The sequence below is a fragment of the Schistocerca nitens genome, chromosome 1, assembly GCF_023898315.1.
Source record: "Schistocerca nitens isolate TAMUIC-IGC-003100 chromosome 1, iqSchNite1.1, whole genome shotgun sequence".
Classification (NCBI taxonomy): domain Eukaryota; kingdom Metazoa; phylum Arthropoda; class Insecta; order Orthoptera; family Acrididae; genus Schistocerca; species Schistocerca nitens.
The window spans coordinates 1,024,029,433-1,024,043,581 of record NC_064614.1 but is presented as its reverse complement, the minus strand read 5'-3'; the positions used below and the strand labels follow the sequence as shown (position 1 = coordinate 1,024,043,581).

At 44.3% G+C, this 14,149-nt stretch overlaps 1 protein-coding gene across 3 annotated transcripts in view; it reads right to left on the bottom strand.

Annotated features, from left to right (window-relative positions):
* Positions 1-13,909, bottom strand: part of LOC126196424 (carboxypeptidase M-like) — a 293,433-nt gene extending 279,524 nt beyond the window's left edge. For all 3 annotated transcript variants that reach the window (XM_049934563.1, XM_049934564.1, XM_049934565.1), the window contains exon 1: positions 13,816-13,909. The gene's annotated coding sequence lies outside the window, so the exon portion shown is untranslated. The remainder of the gene's footprint in view (positions 1-13,815) is intronic.
* Positions 13,910-14,149: the final 240 nt, after the last annotated feature.

The following is a 14,149-nucleotide window of genomic DNA, read 5'->3' as shown; positions in this document are numbered from 1 at the left end:
TTACGGAGATGTTTAGCAAACTCAAGTGGCAGACTCTGCAAGAGAGGCACTCTGCATCGCGGTGTAGCTTGCTGTCCAGGTTTCGAGAGGGTGCGTTTCTGGATGAGGTATCGAATATATTGCTTCCCCCTACTTATACCTCCCGAGGAGATCACGAATGTAAAATTAGAGAGATTCGAGCGCGCACGGAGGCTTTCCGGCAGTCGTTCTTCCCGCGAACCAAATGCGACTGGAACAGGAAAGGGAGGTAATGACAGTGGCACGTAAAGTGCCCTCCGCCACACACCGTTGGGTGGCTTGTGGAGTATAAATGTAGATGTTGATGTAGATGTAGAATCTACATTAGAGCAAGTATTTTAAGATAGGCTATAGTTACTGGAATCGTATTTTTCCCCCGGGCACTCTGTGTAAATCAAGAAATCATAAACGAGCAAATATTTAGTTGCTCCAAGAGGAAAGAAGATGTACGAAGACGTCTAGATCATCTTTGGTTCCACTGGTAAACGGTGACCACCAGTGCAGTCCGCAATATGTAAAGTGTCTCCGTTCCTAGTGCTAATATCGACTGTTAAGGTAGCATGGATAAGAGCTCCGTCTGGCACAGTTTACGACTGCGAGGTAATTTTGATTGCTATGTGACACGAGGTAACTATTTCTAAATGCGATGTATGTATGTTTTATGATATGTTCTGTTCGTTCTGTTCTGTTAGTTGGTTACATTCTGTGTGTCGTACTCCTGTCTCCAGTGACGAATTCATGGACAGTGTTATCTGACGTCAATGATTTTATAACACTTAATATGATGTAGCAGATGCCTTCGTATGACTTTATGAAAAAGATTTTCGTTAACATTTACATCAGTTACCAGGATTGCGTCAATTTAAGTTTTTTATGCTCTTTATTTCTTCTTTCAATTGGTTTACTGTAACCCGATGATGATCTGTTGACAGAAGCTGGTTTATCAATAAAGAAATTTTATCCGCAGCTCACGGCGGTAAATCATGATGTTCTTCAAATATTTACGAGCTGTGGAGCACCACCATCTGAAAATCCGTTGGGTAATTATTAGTTACTTAATAAGTAATTATTAATTGTTAACTAATAAATTAAGATTTAGCTGAATGTACTCAAATCATAACGATCAAGTGACGAATTTCAATTTTAATAATGGGCTTGATTTTTTGTTTATTTCCCATCTCCGTTCAAGCATGCAGTTTACAAAAATTTTCGGCCGAGATGGCTTTGTTACTAACTTAAAAAAAAAGTTTTGTTGAGTTCAAGGTTCATCCAATAGACATCAATGCAGCAAGTGATCCTAGTTGTTTTCGCCAACTACGAAGACACTCTGCTACGATCGAGGCACCCCCTTACTGCATGTTAGTCTTGGCCGCCTAGCATCCCCACCCTCAACCTGCACAGCGTGTCCAAACAGCGCAGGGCGTCCGACATCTCCCATTTGGTTTCACTCCATGCGTGGGGCAGCGTTTGTGTCTTGTCCACATCCGGCGCGATGTTCAGGCGCGTGAAGCGGTGAATAGTCAATGAGCGGGTACAGCTTATGTACAGAAGGCTGGTTCAGGTATTGTGTCGCAATCCACTCCGAATTGCTTACTGCATGGCCACCTTCTACGCTCCTCACTAGAGCAACGAACTCGGCAGCAAACACACTCATCCCAAACTGCCATAAGCAGCAGTTGCAGGTCGGCTTCCCCTGTTGTTCTCTGAAGGGGCTCGACGAAGGCCTTGGCTTCGGAGTTGGTGCAGTTTTACTTGATCCAGTGCCACACCTATGGATATTTCTGACGCGTGCGTTGCTTGAATAATTCCTTTCGTTTCGCCACGTATGGTAATCGCGCCAGTTCTCTGTTTTTAAGACGTTTGTGTCTCGCTGAGTATCAGCTTCAGATAGTTAGCACACGGAGTCTGATTCAGTTTATGTTCTGCCTCAGCCGAAATTCGAACTTCGATACGTCACCTCTGCATCACTAGCGCATGTGGTCTGCTTGTGTTGCGTGTACTGTAGTTCGCAAGACTAAGGATGATTCTCGACGTTCATGTCCGATGGTCCATCTGAGACAAACTGGATTACACAAATACGTTAAATGAAACAGTCACTCCTTGAGTTGCAGTTCGGAGTGGTCGTTCTGTACGATAGTCGAAAGGCGTGGCACTGTTATGAACTCGCTTTCTTAGATCGCGGCTATTTGCTTCAAAGACTTTATGATAGAAAATACACCTTACTTCATAAGATATGGACATTTAATAAGAACAGCAATGGACGCTATGATTCCGGTTACAGTTAACGTTATCAGTTAACGTTATCGCAGGTCTGGATAAAGTGTATAGTACTAAATAAGCGAATTTACTGGAATGAAAATCCTTCCAATTAGCGAAGTAATGTCAATTTTTTATTTCACTCTGGTTGTATGTCAAGCAGTGAGTGACCGCTCCTATTCTCTGCAAGCTATCCAGTTGCTACTATTGTTCCAGATACTTTTTCTATTTAACGGATGTGAACGTAATGAGCGGGTGATAAATGTTATTTCGTTACACGCAAAACATTTATGAGAACACCGCCAAAGTCTTGCGAGAAGAAATTACTTTCTTTTAATCATCGAGACACAAGAAAATCGCGGGAACATCACAATTACTAATATTACTTCACTATTTTATCGACCTTTCTTCTGTCTTAGCTTATTAGTGGAGCGTTCCTTTTTTTTTCTTTATTTTATTTCTATTAAACCCCCCCCCCCCCCAGAGAAGTCCAGGCAGGAAGAGGGAGCGTGTGGTCTGGAGAATATTTTCGTCATTCTAGAAGGCGCAATGGACCTTTGGATACCATGTCCACCTCTACATGCATGTTGTTCCTCCTCAGCACGATGGCATGTATCATCAGAATAATGGAATGTGTCACACAGCTCGCGTGCATGGTTCAAAGACAAAGTTAAGAAAATATAATGAGGAGATATAACAATAAAAAACGGTGTGAAAACGGTGATAATTTAAAATTGGTGCATGGAGAAAAAGTTGTGAAGAAAACATAAAAAACAAAGAGGTCAGTGATACTGACTAAAACCACTGAGGAAATAGACAGGCACAAATAAAAAACTTGGCGACAGTCTGGTTTCTGTTCGCAGCACTTTAAAAAGGGGACGCACAACACTGAACACTCATGGAAAACACTGCACTACAGAGCACGAAGACACATGGGTATGGGGGGGGGGGGGTGGGGGAGGAGGACCCGGACAGATGAGGGGGCAAAAGGGGGGAGCCGATGGAGGGATAGGGCACAGATAAAGGGGAGGGGGAACAGAACTGACGCGAGAAAGGAGTGAAGAAGACAGTGGAGGGGAAAGAAAAAGGACTCGGGGGGAGAGAATGGAGTCAAGAGTGGTTAGGTGGAGAAAAAACTCGATGGAAGGGGAGGAGAGAGGGAGCCCAGGAAAAGGACAGAGGGTGGGAGGGAGGGGGAGGTGACGATCATAGTTGATATGAGGGATAAATGGAGGAAGAGAGGGCATTATCCAGGAGGAGGAGTTGATGGAAGCCACCTCAGGAGAGGAGATGAAGGGTGTAGTGGTGGAAGGTAGGGGGGAAACAACGGTGGAGGCGTGGCAGTGGGTGGGGGTTGAGAGGAGCAACCAGGAGATGAGGGGGATCAAGTCAGCGGGACGAGTAGAGGTCGCGGACATGTTCGAGGAAAAGGAGCACATGGGAGAAAGGAATGAGGTCATAGAGGATCCACGTGGGGGGTGCGAGGTGTATACAGAAGGCGAGGTGGAGTGCATGGCGCTCGAGGATTTGAAGGGACTTACAGAATTTGGAGGGGAGGGGGGCACTAGTGAAGTGTTTCCAATCAGCTATGACACAGGTAGCTAACCAATACCTGTGGTGAGAACAATGTAGGGAACAATTCCTGCCCGAAACGGTGAAAAACTGGTAGCGCAGCTCCCGGTTTCCATATCTTTCTGAGAAGTAAGAAATAATAAATGAATTTCTTAAAGAAGAAACGTTTGGACTGATTATTTCTTGTTGTTGCAATGTGTACGATCCAGTCACATTAATGTGACCACAGACTCCCTCGCAAGGGGCCTCCCGGGCAGCAATGCTATACGCTCATTTCATTTCCAATGTACCACCGCCTCTGTTCAATGGCAATAACCACTCACAGACGGCAGGTGGCAACAGTAGCAGTAGAGAATATATAAAGAGTGCCAGGGCGATGCGGGAAAGAATGCAGTCTTGTCGAAATGCGGAAACGGAGCGATTTATCTGACGTCCAAGAGGACATGAATATTGGCTTTTGGGCCTATGTTGGAAGCATTTCCGAAACAACCAAGTCTGTAAACTTTTCGCGTGCCGCTGTGGTTAAGGTACCCGCGCATGGCAAAACTGTGCTATTCAAAATGGGCGCTGAAGCAACTGTGGTGCACCATGGACCATAAATCACTAGGGTGAATAAGGACTGCACAGATGTGTACAGACGAATAGACACGCAACCGTTCAGCAAATTGCTGCCCAAGTGAACCAAGGCGCTACCAACAGTGTCTTCTCAACGACTCTTCTGTGAAGGTTGATGAGCGTGGGTCCCCGCAGCAGAATCCTGTTTCATGAAACCATGCTGACTGCTGTTCGTCGCCGACGAAGGTTGGAATTTGCACGTCAGTACCGCCGAGTGGCGATAGGTGGCATTTTCAGATAAATCACATTTTATGCTCCATTGGACAGATGGCCGTAGCCCTGTACGGCGTGAAACGTCTAAACAAACACCCTACAACATCCGTCAGAGAAGTCCAGGCAGGAAGAGGGAGCGTGTGGTCTGGAGAATATTTTAGTCATTCTAGAAGGGGCAATGGACCAACACGTTATATGCATTTACGTTTGGCTACCATGTCCACCTCTACATGCAGGTTGTTCCTCCTCGGCACGATGGCATGTATCATCAGAATAATGGAATGTGTCACACAGCTCGCGTGCATGGTTCAAAGAACGCCTGGCTGAGTTTACAGTACTCCTCTGGCCAACAAACGTCCTAGATTTAGACCCAATCAAGTAGCTATAGGACCAACTCGACAGGGATGTTCGCACCATGGATTGTCAACCGAGAAACCTAGCGCAGCTGGCTACGACATTGAATTCGTAATGGCTAGACATCCCTATCGGTACCTTTCAGAACATCACTGACTCCCTTCCTGCACGACTCACAGCGTTTCGCGCTGCAAAAAGTGATTATTTGGGTTTTTGACAAGTTGTCACATTACTGTGAATGACAGTGTATATATAACATGATTGGTGAAGTTCGTGGTTTAATAAAAACAAATTTACCATCTGCTACTATTAGCATAGGCTCTTTCTGATCCTTTCACTCAGTGCTCGACTTCAAACATCCAATTGTAAAATTGAGTTTAACCTCTGCACCAGATCGTCATGTTTATATTTAGCAATGTTTATAATTTAGATGTAGGCGCATTCTATGGCTTTTCCTTGGATGAAAAACGTGGACCATTATTTTTACATGTAATAATTCACCACGTCATAACCATATCGCTCGCGAAATAAATAAATAGACACATAATATCAAATTATGGAGGCAATTAACTTTCTAAAAACATCACTATGATTCACACATCCGCTTAGCACTAGATGTAGGACGCATCTATCACGACAAACAGTGCCGTGTGATGAACAGGTCTGCCGGCCGGAAACTCTTTCAAAGACGTTTCCGCTCCCATATATTTGGCGGGGCCTTTCACGAAATTAATATGCACCTCTTAGTTCCCGCAACCTCGTTTGATCTGAACGACGAGCTCTTTTGCTTTTGTTTCTAATTTTGTTGTCAAACATCAGAATGTAGCGTACCACGTAATTTGCATTGAGAAAGCGGCTGTTTCCACAGTTTCGTTATTACTGGAGAACTGTCCAGTTACAAGCAAAGAATTTTAGGAAAACTTTCATTATCAAGTGAGCTATCTAAAAAACGAATGACCTTTTCATTTAAAAAAAACTGGCCATTCCCCCAAAGACTGTAACAGAAAATATGAGATGTTTTCGTGGTCCTTCTATTTCTTCCTCATTGTTTCTGAAATTCCCTGTTACAAAAAGGGAGTAAGGAATGTTAGAACTCAGCTTTTGAGCTGCATCCCGGTCTTTAGAGATGGTGCGCTGGTTCTGCTCAAGGAAAATGAAAGGAAGGACCGTGCCGGAAGTTGGGGAAATATTCGAAACAAACTATACCGTATTTCTTTAGATACTCTGTATATTATTTTAACAACTGGAGAGAAAACATAGTCTCTTCGAGATAAAGAAAGTCTTTATTTTCGACGTTTTCGCGAAATAAAGAACTTATTTCATTCACATTTTAGCGCACCAGATGATTTACCATAAAATGTTAGCTATCTATACTCGTGTGATTCACAATGTATTACTAAGGTTGCGCAGCATATTTTTGTCATTGTTAATGTAGAGAAATGTAAAAGCAGTAATTAAGGTGGCGATATAATGTTGGCTCGCTCACCTAATGTAAGTAAAAGCCATCCTCCCCCGAGTGATCGGAACACTTGTATCTTTTGCGGCTCACACAGAAACGCATAAATGTTGACTATGGAGTCAGCAGAGGGTGAAAAATCGTCCTTGAGCGGAAGAAAGAGCTCTCAAGTATGTAAATGAATGAATGAATTAATTAATGTAGAATTTTGATAATAGAAGCAAGATGGGAATTCTCACGTGTTATATTATCTGACTAGCTGAGGTAGGTGATGTGCTACTTTAGTAATATATAAAACACATTCGCTGACGTCTACATGTTAGAGGTAAATGCAGAGATGAGAAGCTTTTCGCCCAACATTTCGGGAGTACGTTTTCTTCGTAAGCATCAGTATTTATTAATTTGTTTGACGTGTATTACCCTATGAAGCCTGATGTCGCCTTACATAATTGAAAGCCCGCATCTCGTGGTCGTGCGGTAGCGTTCTCGCTTCCCACGCCCGGGTTCCCGGGTTCGATTCCCGGCGGGGTCAGGGATTTTCTCTGCCTCGTGATGGCTGGGTGTTGTGTGCTGTCATTAGGTTAGTTAGGTTTAAGTAGTTCTAAGTTCTAGGGGACTTATGACCACAGCAGTTGAGTCCCATAGTGCTCAGAGCCATTTGAACATAATTGAAAGACGATGTTTGTAACATAATCTGTTCAGAAACTGTGACCTTTGCAGCGATGCATCAGTGGTAAACAACAAATTTTTGAATTAACGTTATTGAAAACTTGTGGTCACCATGGATACAAAATTTTTATATTTTTTGAATTTTGAGAATATACCTGACCTTGGCCATACTGTCAAACAAATGCACTGTATGTTACATTTCCAAGTGCACAGATTACGTCGTTTAAAAATTGTTGTTATTTGTAGACTTTTTTATTTCTAATTCTTCCGCCGGCCTTGGTGGCCGTGCGGTTCTAGGCACTTCAGTCCGGAACCGCGTGACTGCTACGGTCGCAGGTTCGAATCCTGCCTCGGGCATGGATGTGTGTGATATCCTTAGGTTAGTTAGGTTTAAGTAGTTCTAAGTTCTAGGGGACTTATGACCTCAGATGTTGAGTCCCATAGTGCTCAGAGCCATTTGAACCATTTTTTTCTAATTCTTCACTCGCCGTTTGATGATATTCATATGACCTTTATTGGATTATACATGGGATAACTTTTTCGGAAAACGGTTTCATTACGCCAGAAATAGTTTTGTGCATGATTCTAACTCTGTTGCTTATTTCGTGGACGCAACATCCGACTCTGCTGGATAAAATAGTGAAGTAATATTAGTAATTGTGATGTTCCTGCGATTTTCTTGTGTCTCGATGATTAAAAGAAAGTAATTTCTTCTCGCAAGACTTTGGCGGTGTTCTCATAAATGTTTTGCGTGTAACGAAATAACATTTATCACCCGCTCATTACGTTCACATACCTTAACAGCTATGAACACTTGCTCAGTTGAGGAGATGTGTTTCACATTAGCGAAGATGAATGAATGGTCATAGCTCCTTAGGTATGTAATTTAGAGCCCACGTTTATCGGACATTTTTTCTCGTTTTCGTCCACACTACCACCGCTGAAGTTACCAACCCTACACTCTTCGCAACACAAGAACCGGTACATGTACTCAACTGTCAGAGGTATCAGAACGATTTTCGTTTATAACTTTCGACTCGTTCGTTTCCGGTACAGGGATCCTTCCTTCAAATAAATACATTTATCGTTCTCCATCATCCTAGAAAGTCTGTAACATCATCACGGAATCACCCCGTGTATACGTACATTTACAGACGCCCGCGCCTGTAACTTTGACGCTCTGTAGTCTCGTTAGATGACGTTCCCGGACTTGGGTTCCTATTCAAAATACGATGTACTCACTCCCCTCTACAAGTCCTAGAAGAATATAACGGGAATTTCCGACCGCCCTCCATAGTTGTTGCGATATGAAGTAGTAAGACATGGGGAACAGCGTCAAACTAGACTGCAAACTTGAAGGACCTGTTAAGCAGGCAGCCTTCGAACAGCCACGGAAAGAGGTGAGCCAGTAACATTGTCTGGCGTAGGTACTGAATTGGTGAGTACAGGCTACAGGCTACCGCTGGCGGCGGTGGCGGCGGCGGCGGTGCAGTTGCCCCGTGGACACACCCGGGCCCGCGCGGGCGGCGGCCCGTCCGACCCGTCTAGAAAGGCTGCAGCCGCGCGGCGACACACTTAGGCCTCAGCTCGCCGCTTTTCTCCCGCGACTGCTTACTCACCGGTGAAAGACCCAGAAAAATCGGAAGCTAACGGTCGCCACGGAACCCTCGCTCAGCTGTTGAAACTCACTGCAACGATTCCTCGCCCTATTCCGACCGGCAAAGTGTACTGAACGCTGTCTTTAAATTATTGACGGCACATAAAACACGCTCTACATAGGCAGACGCATTCTCCAGTGGAATTTGATGTAACGCTGATCTAATATCACGCTAACAGTTTTCATCCTACCTTACGGTAACAGAACATTCGAGGCATCAAGGAAACTAAGGTGGCTCAGAGCAATGGTGTTGCTGACATCTTAATGTAATGAGGATAAAGTTGCTTCTCATGACTTTTTAAAATTATCGCTTATTTTATCAGATAACACAAATCACAGATGAGCTCGGTGCGCCATTGTATAGGGAGGAGTCCTTTATTATTTCAGAAGTTCAAATGGTTCAAATGGCTCTGAGCACTATGGGACTTAACATCTCAGGTCATCAGTCCCCTAGACTTAGAACTACTTAAACCTAACTAACCTAAGGACATCACACACATCCATGCCCGAGGCAGAATTCGAACCTGCGACCGTAGCGGTCGCGCGGTTCCAGACTGATGCGCCTAGAACCGCTCGGCCACCAGGGCCGGCATTTCACAAGTATCGCCGTAAATGTTAACATATTTATCTCTCTGTGAGACAAGGTAGTCAGTGGCTTCATGGAAAATGGTGTTCGCTGTTGCCTACGGAGCCATGATTGTACCCAGGCGTGTTCCTCTTCGCCCGAAGCCTTTCTTCAGGGCTCCACAAATAAGTTTTTGGGAGAGATCGAGAGTATATGAAGGATGCGTCAGGGTTTTCCAAGCGAAACTTCCGTAGCGTAGTCGAAACAATCTTGAGAACGTATGAGGCCGTTCAAGATTGTTTCGAGAGAGCTGCAGAAGTTTCAGAGGCAAGTCCTTACATGTCCTCCATACAGCCCCGATCTCACCCCTTGTGATTTCCATAGTTTTGGAAGCCGTGAAGGAAGACATTCAGGGCCGTCGATTTGCTTCGGACGAAGAGGTGCACTCCTTGGTTCCTAGGCAACAGATATTTTTCTCCATGACTGTCTTGTCTCACAATGGATAAATGTATTAACAGTAATGGCGCCTACTTTTGAAATAATAAAGAGTTGACTTACTTTTTTCCATGTGTCTCGTTTTCACTTGACTTCTCTTTATAGAAGTCGACCGATTTGGATGTAGCAGGACAATGTAGCTCTTCAACGCCCTCCAAAAATTTTGTGCTGGATTCGACTTTTAGAAAATTCCGCTTCAATTGTGCCCTATTCGTCGACTAAATTAATATTTCACATGTAGGAGGACAATGCTGCGTTCAGGCAGCAATTAGCAGATTGTTCTCAACAATGATGGCATCGTGAATATTTTATCACCTGAGTCCTTCTCTAAGGGCATGGGGCCAGCATGGAAATATTAGCAAGCTCCTGCAGCATCAGTTACTGTAGCAAGAGTTCTCCTCCTAAGTGTCCTGTTGGTGCTTTCTGAATAAAGTTTACTTAATGCGTGAAAGAACGCTTCCTTCTCTGTCCTAGATCCTGTCAACTAGCAGAAGTTTTGGACAATTTAGAGGAGTGCAGTTCTCATATGCCAATGCATTTATCGCACTTTCCTTGGATTGTATGTACAGTGTCATCCACACTATATAGGGTATCTTCTAACCTGTGTGATTCATGTTGCAGATTCTAAGTACCGCACCCTTGATTTGGAAGGAGAAACTGATAATTTTGGGTGGAATATGGCACCCAACGCCGTGCACATTAACGTCAGAAGGCAGTTGTTAGTGCTTATATTTAAAAAGAGTTCATACGTACTCTACAGAAAGTACGGATTTAATGCAATGGTTCGATCTACCAAAGAGACATTGCTGCTTCGACACCTATGGAAAAGCTTAGATTGCAGTAAGGTATTTTACTAAATGCAAAGAAACATTTGTTGTCGCCTAACGAACACTATAGTACAAGTCAATATAAAGGGAACGGAAATCCTCGTCGTTCACATAGTCTGGCCCTGTGACCTAAATCCAGTTTACCGTGATATATGTCTCCCCCTTTCAGACAAAGAAACTGAATAAAACATAGATGAAAGAAATATTTTTCAGCACTGTATATTACATAGACGGTACCATTCTCAAAAAAATATTAACGGCTCGGAACGTTTAGCAATTACTTAGTGATGAAAATGACACTGTACTTCAGCGACAAGCTGAGAAGTCAAGGAAGACATATACGCGAAGAATAAAGAATCACACTCGTGCTGTAAATTATACATTTCTAGTAACTAGAACCTTCAATGCAAAACTCTCTAGCCACATCTGAAGCCAGTGATAAGAGCAGTATTTGATCAATCCATATAAGCCTTTCAGGGGATTTTCAGGAGGCAGGACATATTTGTTGAATATGAGCGTGTATTTCTCCCTGCGCTTAATAAGAACTTGATTTTACAGCTTATAGACAGAGTTATGATTCATTCATGGGCGTGCTGTTATACGATTACGTAATGACCTGTCTGTATGCTCCTAGTCTCGACATCAGCCTCCAACGGTAGCACACGAAAGCGCGAGATGAACTGACACGCGCATTACAATCTCGCCCCTACACACAGTTCAACATTTACTTCCAGTCATCTTAAGCTTGAACTACGTATAGGGTGAACCTACACGTGAACGAGCTGTCACTCCTGGTAACTCTCTACTGTAATTGGAGTGCAAACTGGCCAACAAGCACGCAGCAGCTTAAAGGCTGTGTGCTTTCATTAGCTATCAGCACCTGTAGCGCCAACTACATTGGTTTGATCACTCTTTCACTCGTTCGTTCGCGCTGTATTTCTGGCTTTAGCGGACATTCTTCATCTTGACGCCTGATGTACCGGAGAAAAGTATACGAATGGAGTAACTTTGGGCAGGTATAAATTTACACCCAACGGAACTGCTTAAACCTAGTCGTACTGAAACTTGTCCATTGAATTGTTAGCAAAGGAATTGTCCACGAGAACCTACTGTTAGATTTCGACGGAATAACCTTAAAAAAGAAGTTTCACGTAGTTGTTTACAGATTTAGTTGGTCTATGATTGTGATTTCTTGTTCACAATTTTCAAATTTAATGGTGTACACCATGAAAAGCGGGTTGTCAGTATTTCAGGACCCTGTATCGACATGATTTACTGTCGCTTAGGTTATGGGCTGTGAAAATGTATAGACACGGAGACAGTACTTGTGTTAGTAATGCAGTACTAGTTTAGAAAGTATCACACTAAGTAGCAGTAAATGTATTCGCAGTTGGGAATACGGACATGTTCCACCTGTAGAATTTAATCACGACAGTAAAAATTTGTGCCGGACCGGGACACGAACCCGCATTTCCCGCTTGTCGCCAGGAACAGGAGTTAGTGTTTAGCGTCCCGTCGACAAGGAGGTCATTAAAGACGGAGGACAAGTTCGGAGTAGGGAAGGATGAGGAAGGAAATCGGCCGTGCCCTTTGAAAGGAACCATGCCGGCATTTGCCGGAAGCACTTTAGGAAAATCACAACCTAAATCACGATGGCCGCACGAGGGTCTGAACCGTTGTGCTCCCGAATGCGAGTCCCGTGTGCTAACCACTGCGCCACATCGCTCCGTGCTTGTCGCGAGCAGTCGCCTTAAATACCGGGTGATCAAAAAGTCAGTATAAATTTGAAAACTTAATAAACCACGGAATAATGTAGACAGAGAGGTAAAACTTGACACACATGCTTGGAATGACATGGGGTTTTATTAGAACCAAAATAAAAAAAAATCACCCCATATTGCTAGACGAAAGATTTCTTGCGCGCGTCGTTTGATGATGATAGTGTGCTCAGCCGCCACTTTCGTCATGCTTGGCCTCCCAGGTCCCCAGACCTCAGTCCCTGCGAGCTTTGGGGTTACCTGAAGTCGCAAGTGTATCGTGATCGACCGACATCTCTAGGGATGCGGAAAGACAACATCCGACGCCAGTGCCTCACCATAACTCCGGACATGCTTTACAGTGCTGTTCACAACATTATTCCTCGACTACAGCTATTGTGGGGAATGATGGTGGACATATTGAGCATTTCCTGTAATGAACATCATATTTGCTTTGTCTTACTATTGCTATTCTGATCAGATGAAGCGCCATCTGTCGGACATTTTTTGAACTTTTGTATTTTTTTGGTTCTAATAAAACCCAATGTCATTCCAAGCATGTGTGTCAATTTGTACTTCTGTATCTACATCATTCCGTGATTTATTCATTTTTCAAATATATACTGACTTTTTGATTACCCGGTATTTCGATCAGTCCCGATCTTCCATATGTCGTCGCTCGTGTGCCATTAACCAGTGCTTGTACACTTACTTTAACTCCCGTACAGGGGAGACATTTAATCGTAAGTCGCTAGTCTGGTATCGGCGGAAAAAACGATATTGCAGTGCCTGCTTTTGTACGAAGTACGATGCAATGTTTCTTCGGAGAGGCATGCATGTCCGATGGAACTTCGTACAAAAGCAGGCACTGCAATATCGTAATATTTTACACCTTGGAATCGAATATCAGAGCATACAATAGTTGAAGGAAGGCTTAGGACTCTGTAGCTAATTCAAGTCTCTCCGGTCATCTCGTCCGTCAAATTCGTAACATCCTAGTGATCTCCGCTTCACGAAAAGGTGCCGCGGGCATCTCAGCTGGTGACGGTAGACGCACTTTGTTAGAAACGTCTCACCCTAACCAACAATACTTCACAGTGAAGTGGGAATCCAAGCAGCTAGCACGCCCAACAGCAACGCTCGCAGCGCCTAACAACGTTAACTAGGGCACAGAAATGTAAGTGTTCAGCTATTCCGGTATACCAGTGGAATCCTGAAGAAATCCTAGCAGAGAGATCGAAACGCCAAGCATTGGAGAAGTTGGAAAGGAATATGACACGGCCTAACGATTCGGAAAATTTTATCATTCACGGAAATACCGTGTAGGAAAATGAGCGATGACGCAACCGCCGGTGGCGTACCTGAGACTGCTACGTTTCTCCAGCGCGCAGGCCGTTCCCCACTGTGTCGGTGATACCAGCGGCGGATGTGACGGGCTCGCTACTGCTCGGTGGTCGGCAGGCAACTGAGTGAGGGGCCGCCTACCTGCGGCGGAGGCCAGCTGATCGCTCTGCGCTGGACGCCCCTCCACAGCTCGCCGCGACGCCCCACTTTTGCGGTAAGCAACGGCACGCGACGCCTCACGAGCTTCATCGGGATGAATAGTCCGATCTACAGTAGGCGTCAACGGAACGGAACGCCATCGTCAAGTAGAGGTGTGTTCACGTTGGGCAGAACGTCAGCACAACGTCACGT